Source organism: Urocampus carinirostris, chromosome 17 (assembly GCF_059441175.1).
Source record: "Urocampus carinirostris isolate Australia breed hairy pipefish chromosome 17, RoL_Ucar_1.0, whole genome shotgun sequence".
Taxonomy (NCBI): domain Eukaryota; kingdom Metazoa; phylum Chordata; class Actinopteri; order Syngnathiformes; family Syngnathidae; genus Urocampus; species Urocampus carinirostris.
This window is the reverse complement of record NC_142365.1, coordinates 3,693,963-3,706,760: the sequence shown is the minus strand read 5'-3', so window position 1 is coordinate 3,706,760 and position 12,798 is coordinate 3,693,963.

Sequence of the window (12,798 nt, the reverse complement as noted above, 5' to 3'; positions counted from 1 at the left end):
ATCCTTTTGTTTTTTTTAAAAGCTGACTCTGCGCCTTATAATCCAGTGCGCCTTATATGTGGATCAATATTGAGCCGCGACAGGTCTCGCAACTTACGGTTAGCAGCCACCGACTCCATTTTTCGCGTAGAAGAAGAAGTGCGCTGTGCATACTGGGAAATATTAAACACCGATTCTCTTTTATTTGTGCGTTTTTACAAAGACCCTGAAATGGTTCCTATTAAGAGACACGCTTACAACGCAGAGTTTAAACTCAAAGCGATCAGTCACGCAGTAGAACACGGAAATAGAGCAGCAGCAAGAGAGTTTAACATTAATGAATCGATGTTGCGGAAATGGAAGAAGCATGAGGATGAGCTGTTTACGTTTTACATTTTACAGTTATTATGTTATTACTTTATTGTTATTGTTTTGCACTTGTTATTGTTTTTTGCACATTACGAGTGTCACTATATTGCGATTGCACTAACGTTTAATTTACCATAACAGTATCAGACGATTTTTTTGCGTGTTGACTAAATGGAGGAAAAGTAAAATGTTATGCCTTGCTGTTGTTCAAAGATGTTAAAGATGGGTCACGAAAATGCTTTACCTCAGAGAAAATAATAAAACAGCTGTTTATTCATTTTGGGAGTGAATGGAGTTGTGGAAAGCTTGTTTGTTTTCTATTAATAAAGTTTGACTGACCTATCTGACTGTTTTGTTCACATTCCCTTCAGCGCGGCACCATCTAACGGTTGCATTATGGAACTACAGCCTCTACTGTAGCGCCTTATAATGCGGTGCGCCTTATGTATGGAAAAAAGTTTTAAAATATATCATTCATTGAAGGTGCGCCTTATAACACGGTGCGCCTTATAGTGCGGAAAATACGCTAATTCATGATGAAACGTGATGTGTTTTCAATTAAAAAGGCCTTTACTGGCCATATCTTCATATATTCTTTATTTTTTATGGACAATGACAAACTGGTTCTGATATATTCTGTTTATATTGCGCAGTTCAAAGTGGGAGAGGTGGTCAGCTGTGTAAGGATTCAACAGGAATGGAATGTAGGCCGCATTGCTTGACTTACCTTCACCTCTGAACTTCAATGAAGACGTGTGCAGTCGACTGCAAGCCGTGCAGGAATTCAGGCTGAAGGTGAACGGTCAGACAATTGTTTTGATCTGCCGGGGCTTTCTTTACAGGACTGTGATTTGCTCCTCTTTTCCTGATTTCTGTGGTTGTTTGCATATTTGTCACTCACAAAAGGTTTCGGATCATCAAATCTGATTTAATAACACAGAGAGTCCACTTAAGGAGATGTCTTTCAAAACGCTGTGGAGGACATTTGTCCGGCTCTTCTTAAGTCAAGTCAAGTCAAGTTTATTTGGGACGCCCTTAATCACAAGGAGTCTCAAAGATCTGCACGGACCACATGTTATTGCAAACTACAGACTATTATAACAGCATCCCCTGATCTAAATCTGACACGAGGGCAAGGAAAAACTCAAAAACCTCGACATGAGGAAAATGAAGAACCCTTGAGAAGGGACAGTCTCAAAGGGCTGCACAGACCACAGATTATTGCAAACTACAGACTATTGCCCACTACAAACTATTATGACAGCCTCCCCTGATCTAAGATCTACATGAGGGCAAGGGAAAACTCAAAAACCTCAACATGAGGAAAATGAAGAACCCTTGAGAAGGGACAGTCTCAAAGGGCTGCACAGACCACAGATTATTGCCAACCACAGACTATTATGACACCATCCCCTGATCTAAAACCTACATGAGGGCAAGGGAAATCTCAAAAACCTCAACATGAGGAAAATGAAGAAACCTTGAGAAGGGACAGTCTCAAAGGGCTGCACAGACAACCAACTATTGCAAACTACAGACTATTATGACACCATCCCCTGATCTAAAACCTACATGAGGTCAAGGAAAAACTCAAAAACCTCAACATGAGGAAAATGAAGAACCCTTGAGAATGCACAGTCTCAAAGGGCTGCACAGATCACAGTTTATTGCAAACTACAGACTATTATGACAGCCTCCCCTGATCTGAAACCTACATGAGGGCAAGGAAAAACTCAAAAACCTCAAGTCAAGTCATGTTTATTTGTGACGCCCCTAATCACAAAGAGTCTCAAAGACTCATCAGTCCAGAGAATTTTGCTTCTAAAGTCCTGAGGATCATCAAGATGCTTTTTTCACAAATGTGAGGCGACACTCTGTGTTCTTTTGACCATCTGCCTGGCACGTTCAAAACATAGCTAGACTTGAAGGGAGATGAACTAATTTCTGCTTGGAAAAATATAACATCTGCTACAAAATGAGCAAATTCTGTAAAAGAAAAAGCTTTTTTTGGGTAGGAAAAAATAATTTGCTGTAAAAAAATAAGTGTAGAATTCAATATTATTACTTGCACAGTGCTCTTTGGGATGTTTAAAGCTTGGGAAATCTTTTTGTATCCAAATCCAGCTTTAAACTTCTCCACAACAGGATCTCTGACCTGCCTGGTGTGTTCCTCGTTCTTCATGATGCTCTCTGCGCTTTAATCAGACCTCTGAGACTATCACCGTGCAGGTGCATTTATACAGAGTCTCGATTGCACACGGGTGGGTTCCATTTATCATCGTTAGTCATTTAGATCAACTTTGAATCATTCGGAGATCCTCACTGAACTTCTTAACAGAGTTTTCGGCACTGAAAGTAAAGGCGCCGAATCATTTTACTTTTTTGCTTTTTATTTGTTAAAAAAGTTTAAAATATTCACAAAGTGTGTTCCACTTCATGATTGTCTCCCACTTATTGTTGCTACAAATAAATTTCAATTTGATAGAAGTCAAACACAAATGTTTCGTGTAAGTGCAATTACAATGTATCTCCGCTAGAGATCGTAGTTGGCCTTAACGTCAATATACTCGCAGAGGAGTTGATCTCGTGGTCATGTTTTTCCTTTTTTTTTACATTTTCCCTCACATGGTTATAATTTGCCTCGCATCAAAGCATAACTAAGTTTTATTCTTGCCTTGTTGATTCTGTTTTAAAGTCACAACTCAAATCGTTATCGAATATATAATGGGCCCTTGTTTATGACAGGAGGTGACGTTCCAAAAAGAACTCATGTGAGGCAAAATCCGTAAAGTAGAAACCTCCATTGTTACGTAATTAAATACTTTATTCAGTACCGTGCTGTGAGGTTTGTTTCTCGTCGTCACGGTTGCCATGGCGCCCAATTGGCCCCGCCCGTGTGGCGCCAGCTGCCGCTCATTAACAGATCGGCTTTCTGTCTATTTAAGCTCAGTGCTCTCGTTCTTCGTTTGTCAGTCCGTCAACGAACCTCTGCCCCGCAAGACCTTGTCATGATTGCCCTATGACAGCTTGATTGGCGCCAACAGCCCGGACAAGCTGATTGGTGGCTACACCCTTCTTAAGCCCCGACTTCAGTTCAAACTTTGTCAGATCGTTGCGAGCTGTTGTGTTTCACAACAGTGAGCGTTCCCGTCCGACTTTGTCCCTGTTAAAACCTGTTTCCTGCCTGATTCCCGTTTCCGAACCTGACTACGCCTGTTTTGCCTGCCGCCTGCCTACGACCACCGTTACGAACTTTACATCGCCTCTGATCTGCAGCCCTGGTCAAACGACGTGCCATTCCCGCCTGTCTTCTCCCGACACGGAAGTGAGTCCTGTGTCCATTCTGGTCTGTGACAGACGTGGGTTTTGACTTGGTCCCGTTTTCCTGTTGGTATTCCCTGTCCGGTATTGTGCCAGTTCATTTTTGTCCCGTTTCCAGTTCGTTCTCGTCTATTTTTGGCCTGTTTATTATTCCCTCCAGTTTTCGTTCCTGTCTAGTTTGTCCTGTTTTATTTCGATATCCTCTTTCATTATCGATCCTGTCTGTCCCTTCCTGTCCGGTATCGACCCCATCTGTCCGATATCAACTCGGGCAATTGGCATCGATCTGGTCAGCCTCTGGCTTCCTATCATTTCATGCTAGACTGCTGCCTAACGTGCATGACTCCCCATTTCCCGTAAATAAAAAGCTTGTGTGAGATACGTCACACGTTTGGGTCCTGATCCTGTTCTGGTTCCTGACACTCGTGAGGCAGAGCCAGCATTCCAAATACATAAACCTACATCTTATTTACAGTATCATCTGATTGGCTGAGAAGGAAAGCAATGAATAAATCTAAACATGAATAAAAAAAGTTGAATTGGCTGACCTTAACTTTTAAACTAAGTGTATACGCTGCTCTTTTTGAATAATAGCATTTTCCATTGTGAAAAAAAGTCTTTGAAACAAAAAAGGCTTGAGTTGCCGTTAGCTTGCTAATGCTATCACCAATTCTATTCTTGGGGTTGAGGTGCCAAATGATAATCCTTCGTCTCACTATCGCCCTCTGCCATGTGGAGAGAGTATTGCACGCTGCACTCAGTGTCTGATTACCTTCAGCATAGTAATACAATAATACTAATTGTAATAAAATTGATAGGTTAATGTGAAAATTTAGCCATTTTGAAAAAGAAAATCCCAAAATTGTGAAGTTAAATGAGAAAAATGTTCGCCGGTGGACCCAAACATTAAGGTCCCTCGGCTGCTTCTGTTTCCTGTTTTGGTGATGAATTGAAAGTCAAGGACCCTTGACCGCCCAAGTCCCTGCTGGTGAGGACAGGAGAGTCCTCGATTGCTTCTGGACCTCGTTTTTGGTGGGGATGGACAGCTTCAGCTGTCCCTGGAGAAGGCCCCTCGGCCGCTCCCGTTTCCTGTCTCAGCAATGGAAAAAAAAAGCCCCTTGGCCGTCCGGTCTTCATTGCTGCAGCCTTCTTAGATGTTTTTCTTGTTTTTTGTCATATTTAGTGGGGCCGTTGTCAGTGCCATTTCCATGTCACTTTTTTCCTGCCTTTTGTTACCAGGTCAGGTTTTTTTTCTGTTCTTTGTTCCTGGATTTTGCTAATAAAGGCCATCCTTTGCTGAGATCACTTGTCTCTGTTCTGACTGTCCTCTATTTGGGTCCACCCGCAAAATAACTTTAACATTAAATGTAAGAATTTGTTACATTTGTCATGATTACTGATGTGACTGATGTGCCCGCTCCTTTGGCGCCAACTGCCGCGGGCTCTGATTGGCTCCCGATCAGTATTTGTACCCAGTCCTGTCTGTCCCCTTTTGTCAGTCCGTCTGCGAACCTCAGTTAACACCAGGGTTGGGTAGGGTTACTTTAACTGGATTACTTTCAATTACTTTTGGATGACTCCAATACCAAATATGCTAATAAAAGACAAACGAAACTAAATATGAATAAAATGATGACTCACAACACGTGGTAAGCTTTCTCTCCTGGCTTTGATCTCTTTGATCTCCGGCAAAACGAACATAAGATGCGACAGAAACAAAATGAAAATAAATCCAAACAGCTTGCCAACATCATTTTTGCCCTTCCATGTATTCCGTTACTCCCCAAGCCTGCACAAAATTGAGTACTTTTATTCCTATTTAGTTTCTTTTGTCTTTTATTAGCATATTTGGTATTGGAGTCATCCAATAGTAATTGAAAGTAATCAAGTTAAAGTAACCCTACCCAACCCTGGTTAACACTAGGCAAGCCTTTTCGACCCTGACTCTCACCTGTTTTTGCTCCTGTCTGTCCCCCGGCTTCGACCTGTTTTTGATCCTGATCATATCTACTCTCCCGTCCCGGCTTTCAACCTCTTTTGGTCCCCGACCATGCCTTCTCTCCTATTCTGGCAGATTCCTCCATCGGAAGATATAGTTAAGTGTCATCTGCGTAGCAATGGAAACGGATATTATGCTTATTATGCGAATAATATCACCTCATGGAAGTATGTAAATGCTGAAAAGAAGGGGGCCAAGTACTGAACCCTGCGGAACACCACAGGTAACACTAAAGGGCTCAGATCGTCACGAAACGGACCGGGAAGCAGGAAGTCGGAACTCGTATGCGTAGACGATCTGTCACTTTAATTAGGAAAGAAAAGTTGTCCAACACACAAACGGACCAAAAACAAAACAAAACAGGTTCAAAGGCAATCAAAATGACAGACTAGGCATTACTCAGATCAAACGGGCACGAACAGGGTTTCAACGATGGTCAAACAATGATCTGGCAGCGGGCAGTATAAGGCGCACCTAAAAGCCTTTATTTTTTTCAAAAGCTGACCATGCGCCTTATAATACAGTGCGCCTTATATATGGATCAATATTAAGTCGCAGAGTCTTACAACTAAGGCAAGCAGCTGCCGACTAGGTTTTCCCCCGAAGGCGAAGTCGTCCGCGGTGTATGCTGGGATTTATATACCGGCGTTTCATTTCCTAACCAATGTGTCAATCATCATTTGAAGTTATTTGGAGGTCAAGGGGGCGGATCCTTTTTATCATTTACAGGCTCGCATAGGCTAAAGGGGCGAAACAAAGCCTGCAATTGGCCGAAAAAGATGAATGTGAATCACACGTTGGGTTGCACTACGGCATAGAGAAAACATTTTTTACTACACTCACGGATATAAGAGGCTGCACATTATTATGAACACAACGACTTTGGTGAGCTACTCCGGCTATATATTATCCCTGTATCTTGTTTCAGACTGAACTCGATGTTTCTGTGATAAGCGGTGCAGATAATGGATGGAATGGAGTGTCTATTTTTAAATTAAACTCAATTCCAAGTGTTTATTGTCATATGCACACTAAAGTTGCGAGCGAAAAAGAAAATAGAAACTAAGGAATGGTTGGCATTTCCTGAATCCCAAGACTTTAACCTTCCGAATAATATTTGGAACGATGCATTTGAGTGATTGGTGACACGTATTTGCTTCTTTGCAAGCTTTCGGAATGTTAAGGGGGTAATAAGTTTGACTGAACCATCTGACTGTTTTGTCCACGTTCCCATTGTAGCGCCTTATAATCCGGTGCGCCTTATGTATGGAAAATATCGGACAAAAGACTATTTTTGGGGGGTGCGCCCTATAACCCGGTGCGCCTTATAGTGCGGAAAATACGGTACTCCAAGAGCAATCAGTCCAATGCATCTCAGCCGGTGTCAAGGGGCGGGGCCAGCTGGGCGCCATGACAACCTGTGCAGGACATGACACAGATGTCATTTCCCCATATGATTCGGATATTTTTTTAGGCCAGCAGAGAAGGTCCGGTTCACCGTATTCCCTCTTTGTCCTTGTAACCGGAATACGTCCCGGTGCGAGTCGGCAAAGGTGAAGACAGGGTGAAAGTGACAGCAGATGGGTGCTGACAGAGCGTAGCACAATGTGCACAAACCCAATAGCCTGACGTATGCTGCAACGTGATAGGACGAAACCACCGGAACGAAACACCGCCAGGCACGGAATGTGCGTTTGTTTTATCAAACAGATCCTCCAGGAGACGTGAGGCTCCCTCCCAATGTTCCCTGTCATTTTCCTTACGGGTCTGAGCGTTCACACAAAGTCGGTGAGCAACGCTTGAAACAACAGTGAGCAACGGCAATCCCAAGTGTGGCAACTAATCCATTATCAAACATGTCCAAAACTTGACATCAAGTTACATTTTGCGGAATTTCCTGCAGTGCAAAATTATTTTCTCTTTTGAATGAATTGACTCGTGTATTATTGCCTACAAACGTTATTTGTTTTTACAACAATTCTTTCACAAGATTTTCATTTCTTTTTTTTCCTGGTATCGTTTGTCGCATAATACTCACATTTTTTGGGGGCTTATTGAGTCGGTTGCACGATACAGAACTCAACATTTTTTAGTGGAAGTACAATGTTGGCAACAAGATTCACTTGATCTCATCTCATTAACTACACCGCTTATCCTCAGTAGGGTCGCGGGGGTGCAGGAGCCCATCCCAGCAATCATCGGGCATTGGGCAGGGGACACCCTGAACTGGTTGCCAGCCAATCGCAGGGCACACGGGGACAGACAACTCACTCATTCACACCTAGGGACAATTCGGACCGGCCAATTTACCTGAGATGCATGTTTTTGGAATGTGGGAGGAAACCGGAGTGCCCGGAGGAAACCCACGCAAGCACGGGGAGAACATACAAACTCCGCACAGGAAGTCTGGAGCTGGATTTGAACCCACGAAGGAGGTTCCCAAGACATGAACTGTGCCGCACATGCGCCGCCGTGCTACCCAGATTCACTTGGTATCATTGGAAATTATTTGAATGCAACACAAACTTTTTCTTCTTCTGTGTTTTTTTTCTACTTTTTTTAAAAATTCCTTTAAAAAAATCTCACTGTGTTTATTTTTTCCGAGTTGTTGCTTGTTTCTTTTTGTTCTCTATTTACTTTTTTCCTACATTTCTTTCTTTTCTTTTTTTCTGGCTTTTCCTAAAATTTTTCCTTCTTTTTTTCTCTTCCTTTTGTTTCTTTTTGTCTCAGCTTTTCACTACTTTTTCATTTTGGTATTTTTTTCTTTTTTGTTCTATTTCCCCCCTTCCTTTAAGTCATTTTGTGCATCATTTTACATCATATTTGGTCATGTTGGGATTAAAGAAGCAAAAACAACCTGAGGAGCCGTTTAGGACCCGGAGGAGCCGGTTCCTTTTAGTGAGCCGAGCCGAAGAAGCCGGTTCTCGACAAACTCTACTAACTGTACTCAACTTTACTCGACTTCAAAATACCGCATTTAGGACACAACGTCAGGGGAACCCGTCTATTTTTTTTATTTCCTGACATATTTTGTCGCATAATGTTAACATTTTGGGGGGCTTATTGAGTCGGTTGCACGATACACAACTGTGTTTAATCACATTTTTTTAGTGGAAGTACAATGTTGGCAACAAGATTGACTTGATATCATTGAAAATTATTTGAATGCAACACAAACTTTTTCTTCTTCTGTGTTTTTTTTCTACTTTTTTTAAAAATTCCTTTAAAAAAATCTCACTGTGTTTATTTTTTCCGAGTTGTTGCTTTTTTCTTTTTGTTCTCTATTTACTTTTTTCCTACATTTCTTTCATTTCTTTTTTTCTGGCTTTTTTCTAAAAATTTTCCTTCTTTTTTTCTCTTCCTTTTGTTTCTTTTTGTCTCAGCTTTTCACTACTTTTTCATTTTGGTATTGTTTTCTTTTTTGTTCTATTCCCCCCCCCCTTCCTTTAAGTCATTTTGTGCATAATTTTACATCATATTTGGTCATGTTGGGATGAAAGAAGCAAAAACAACCTGAAGAGCCGTTTAGGACCCAAAGGAGCCGGTTCCTTTTAGTGAGACGAGCCGAAGAAGCCGGTTCTCGACAAACTCTACTAACTTTACTCAACTTTACTCGACTTCCAAATACCGCATTTAGGACACAACGTCAGGGGAACCTGTGTATTTTTACCTTCATGCACTGTAACTTTGGCTTAAGTCGCTTCTTAATCAGTAATTTTGAGCCCTCATTTTTGTGCGCTGGCTAGATTTTCTTGTGCGCCGAGAATGTGCGAGGAGTGCGCAATTGCGCACGTGCGCAGTTTAGAGGGAACACTGCTCCCTCCCCTTTTCCACCCTAACCCTAAAATTCGTTCCCGTCGTGAGTCATACGAGTTCTGCAGACTAAAAATAAGACGGAAGCGGGCCAAAGTTTGCAACACATGCCTGGAATTTGCCTCGGAGTTCAAATTGTGCACCATTTTCTCCAGTTTACCAGTTTCACGATTGCGTGACTTGGAGTCCATGGAAGGAAAATAGTGAACATCAGGAAAGAGCGAGGAAGGAAGGAACTGCTGCACAGAAATAGGAGCGCCGACCGACACATCTGGGAAACAAGCCTGCCGGCAGATTTCCTTGTGTTTGTTGCGGTCGTGTTCGCTGCATTCTTTAAAGCCGTGCTTCTCAACCACTGGGCCACGGTTCAGGGCCGGGTATTCGGAATGAAAGGTTCCGTTGTTTTTGCTAATTATCGTTTCATTGACGGTAGCACGGCGGAGCAATGGTTAGCGCGTGGGCGGCAGAGTTCTGAGGTCACGAGATCGGACCTCCTGTGTGGAGTTTGCATGTTCTCCCCGTGCTTGCGTGGGTTTCCTCCGGGCACTCTGGTTTCCTCCCACATTCCAAAAACATGCATATCAGGTTAATTGGCTGGTCTAAATTGTCCCGGCTGTACCCTGTCCAATGCTTGAAGATAGCTGGGATGGGCTCCAGCACCCCCGCGACCCTACTGAGGATAAGCGGTTCAGATAATAGATGGATGGATGTTTCATTGACCACCGAGATGGTCACACTAAACCTGTGAGGTGCTGTCAGGGGAGGCAGGTTATGCTGTGCCTCACTTGTGAAGATATAAAATAACGGGAATATTTTGGACGGCACGGATAGCCGGGGTTCAATTCTCCTCGTGCAGAGTTTGTATGTTCTCCCCGTGCTTGCGTAGGTTTTCCTCTGTTTTCTCTCCAATTTCCTCCCACGTTCCGATAACATGTATGCCACCTTCCCCGAGAGCGCCCGAACAAGGCGGGAGTGGTTAAACTGCGCACACCAGTGTCCAATCTCCCCACACCTTCATACCTGATTTTTAATATTGACTGCAGGTTCAAACTGTGCTTAGGTGTAAAATGTCTGTATCAGTCTGGCAACCAGTTCAGGGTGTCCACGGTTCAAGGAGCTGGGATGACATATTAGCTCCCTGTCAGTATTCAAACTCTGTCCTGTCAGTCCCCTTTTGTCGGTCCGTCTGCGAATCACCGTTTTTACACGGCAAGCCCTTTTTCGCCGTTCCCATTTTTTTTGCTCCTGTTTTTCTCCCGCTACGATCTGTTTGATCTCAACCACGTCTGCTCTCCCGTCCCAAATTACAACCTGTTTTGATCTTGACCACGTCTGTTCTCCCGTCCCGAAAAACGACCCATTTTCTGATATCGACCACGTTTTTGCTCTTCCACCGCGGCTACTGACCCGTTTTTTCCCGTTCCCGACACCGCCATCGCTCGCCACAGAAGTCCCAATTCCGCGTCTGAGCAACCTACACCGTGCGACCAGCGATCTCCGGTTCGTGTGTGCACTCCTTTTCCTTCTTCCCAATAAAACTGTGAGAAACGTTACGCGAGTGGGTCCTGTCTCTGTTCTGGTCCTGACAGTCAATGACCTGACTGCCTATGCTGTCAGAGCAGTCAATATTAGAGGTCATGGATGATAAGAGACAAGAGGTGGGAGATTGGACACAGGTGTGCGCAGTAGTACCACTCCTCCCGGGTGGGGCCTTCTTTGGGAGGGTGGTGTCCTCGATTCTGGCAGGATTTAGGCTATTTTCTACTATTGTACTTATCATTCTTCACGTTATCATTATGATTGTTGTTATTGTTTTTATCTTCGATACAGAAAAGATAACTGATTTTGAAGCGACCGGCAACCTTATAACAAGAATTCCGTGGCGCCGGTCCAAAGCGTTTTCAGCAGAGGAATGTTATTGTGAAAATAATTTTGCAATATGAAGTACCCTCCGGTTTATTTACGTCATCTCGTATGCCGAATTGTTTCTCGGAAGACTGCTCGACTTCGATAGGAGAGGAAAAACAATTAAGATCATGTAAAACAAATGCTCCACTATTGTGTCATTGTATGAATTTCTTTTGAAACGGTCGCTTCGTTTTCCAAAGGAACAATTTCACCGAATCCTGGCGAACAGAAAGGAAACACATAAGTACCTAATAATCATAATCCAGAACGGAATCAGGACCCAAATGCGTAGCGTTTACCACAAGTTTATTGAATAGAAAAAGGAAGGGCAGCGCCCACGATCCGGTGCTCGCTGGACGCGGGAAGAAAGTCGCTCTTGCAATCGGATCGTGATCCGAATACGGAAGTGGATCTTCCGTAGCGAGCGATGGCGGTGTCAGGGAAGGAAAAACAGTTCGATAGCCGGGAAGGGAGAGCAAAAACGTGGTCGGGGTCAGAAACGGGTCGTCAGTCGGGAAGGGAGAGCAGACGTGGTCGGGATCAAAAACAGGTTGTAGCTGGAGACAAACGGGAGCAAAAACGGGACAGGCGGGAGTCAGGGTCGAAAAAGGCTTGCCTAGTATACACTGAGGTTCGCAGACGGACTGACAACAGGGGATTGACAGGACTGGGTTTAAATAGGAACAGGTTGCCAATCAGGGCCCGGTTGGTGCCAAATGAGCGGGCACAGGTGATTTACATCGGTAATCATGACAAAAATACCAAAACATTCGACCTTTTCAATACTCAACAAATGTAAAGTCGATAACACAGAATGAATAGAAAAGTGCGTATCGACCAATGACAACATGGGAAAAAAAGCATCTGGAATGGCGCCGGCTGTTTACTGTTTAAATCATGAAAGTTGTCGTAAGCTGTTGCTGAATGTGCCATCTATTATGTATACCGTGCATTGGAGGTAAGATCGGGCCTAAAAAGTTCAGCTGGACCCAACCCGAGTCGCAGGTTTCTGGACCTGAACCCGTCCAGACCTGATGGATTAACTTTAATTTGCTGACAAAGTAAACACGAAGCTTTACTTCAGTGACAAACGATGCGTTTTGGTTGAACTTAGCAGCTTGGGGTTTACTTGGGGCTGATTCCCTGAAAATCAAGTGTGCACTACAAATGCTGCGAACAAAAGTGAAACTGAACAGAATGGCACTGAAAAAAATACATATTCTGCAGATTACAAGATGAAACGAGTGAAATATTTGGCCGAAATGCAGAAAGAAAGTTTGCAAAGCTTGTAAGCTATTGGCAAGAAGCAGAAATGACGTCTGACATGAGGGAGGTGAAGGGAGGAATCCGTGCGTCCTTTACCCCAACACTATGTCATTGATTTGGAGTTAAACTGATAGTTTGGTAAG